The sequence below is a fragment of the Petaurus breviceps genome, unplaced genomic scaffold (genome assembly GCF_028583685.1).
Source record: "Petaurus breviceps papuanus isolate PSGF00001 unplaced genomic scaffold, PetGlider_PUasm1.0 419, whole genome shotgun sequence".
Lineage (NCBI taxonomy): Eukaryota > Metazoa > Chordata > Mammalia > Diprotodontia > Petauridae > Petaurus > Petaurus breviceps.
The window spans coordinates 12199943-12201803 of record NW_027186324.1 but is presented as its reverse complement, the minus strand read 5'-3'; the positions used below and the strand labels follow the sequence as shown (position 1 = coordinate 12201803).

Here is a 1861-nt window from a genome sequence, read left to right as displayed (position 1 = left end):
ATGCTTTGTCTTGCATCTCTGAATTTTTGTATCATCCCCTGCTTCATGCCTGGAGTGTTTTCTCTTCCTTCACCTCTGCTCCCTGGCACCCCTGGTTTCCTTCCAGGCCAGCTACTCTGCCTCTTCTGGTCCGCCCAGATGCTAGTCCCTTCTCCTCCAAGGTTACCTTGTTGGTGTGTGTTTTGCATACAACTATACAGTTATAGGTCTTTACAACAAAAACTTCTTGAGCGTACTTTCACTTTCACTTTTGTCTTTTTCACTTTTTCACTTTTGTATTAGCACAGTGTCTGACAAATTTTTGTTGTTATTCAGTCTTATAGTCACATCAGACTCTTCATGCTCCCCTTTGGAGTTTTCTTGGCAAAGATACCAATGTGGTTAACCATTTCCTTCTACAGCTCAGTTTACAGATAAGAAAATGGAAGCAAACAGGATTAAGTGACTGGCCCAGGGTCATCCAGCTAGTAAGTGTTTGAAACCAGATTTGAATTTAAGTCTTCCTGACTCCAGACCAAACTCTCCCTATTCCATGCAGCTGCCCTGTCTGGCACATAGTACACTTAATAAAGGTTTGTTTAGTGATTGTTTAACTTAGAGAAGAGAAGATTTAGGAGACTCATGATAGTTGTCTTGAAGTATTTGGAGGACTTTGGTGTAAATGAATTAGTCTGTCAACAAGAGTTTGTTGAGGAGCACTTACCATAGATCAGGCACTTTGCTAAGCTTTGATGAGACAAAGAAAAGCAAAAACAGTTCACCACTTTTTCTGCTTTGCTCAGTGGAGCAGAAGCAGGAGCCAAGGGCAGAAGCTATAAACAGATAAACTTAGGGAAATTTTCCTAAAGAGAGAGGAAATAGGTCCTTCTCCAACCCCTGACCATTAGGTGGATCTGGAATGACTACCTACCAATCACATGTTTTGGGGAGGACATTTATTTTAAGTATCAGCAGGGCAAGATACACACTGAGTTCCCTTTTGACTTTGAAAATCTATGATTCATTGCCACAAACTCCCAACTACTTCTCTTTATTTTCACTTTTCTAAAGCAAAGCTCTTTTTTCTCTGCAGTCTTCTCCTTCTGCATGATGTGTTTTGGCTTTGATGAAGTGCCTTTTGTGTGGAGACGTGTTCTGTACCTTAAGTGAAAGGCACATTCCTGGAGATCCTCTTACCTTTGTCCCTGAGGAATGGATAATGATCCTAGAGGCAATGGAAGTAGGAGAAAACAAAAGGAAAACTTCCCAAAATATGGTTTTGACCTCAGAGTGAACAAGGAAATGCAAGAATTTATTTCCAGATTTAAATTCCTTACAAGGTTATTGTTATTGCTTATTTTTAGTGACAGGATATAAGTAGCTTTTTAAAGCTATTTGACTTTTGAGTTAGAGGTCCTTAATTCTCCTATAGAAACTTTTAATCAATGCTCGCTTTGGCAGCACATATACTAAAATTGGAACTATACAGAGAAGATTAGCATGGCCCCTGCGCAAGGATGACACACAAATTCATGAAGCGTTCCACATTTTTATAGGCCTACCAGAAAATCATGATGAAAAAATGAGCCTGGACAACATTCTCCAAGAGCTCATTAAGGAAAACTTCCCTGAGATACTAGAACCTGAGGGTAAAATAGAAATCGAGAGAATCCACCAGACATCTGCTGAAAGAGATCCCAAATTGAAAAGTCCTCGAAATGTTGTGGCCAAACACCAAAACTACCAGATAAAAGAGAAAATACTCCAAGCGGCCAGAAAGAAACAATTCAAATATCGAGGGTCCACAGTGAAGATTACACAGGATTTGGCAGCCTCTACATTGAAAGATCAGAGGCAGTGGAATACAGTTTCCAGAAGGCAA

At 40.0% G+C, this 1861-nt stretch overlaps 1 non-coding gene across 1 annotated transcript; it reads left to right on the top strand.

Moving 5' to 3' along the window:
• Positions 1–1424: 1424 nt before the first annotated feature.
• On the top strand, positions 1425–1531 carry LOC138171278 (U6 spliceosomal RNA). The gene has a single exon (XR_011170848.1). It is a non-coding gene; the product is annotated as a U6 spliceosomal RNA (small nuclear RNA).
• Positions 1532–1861: the final 330 nt, after the last annotated feature.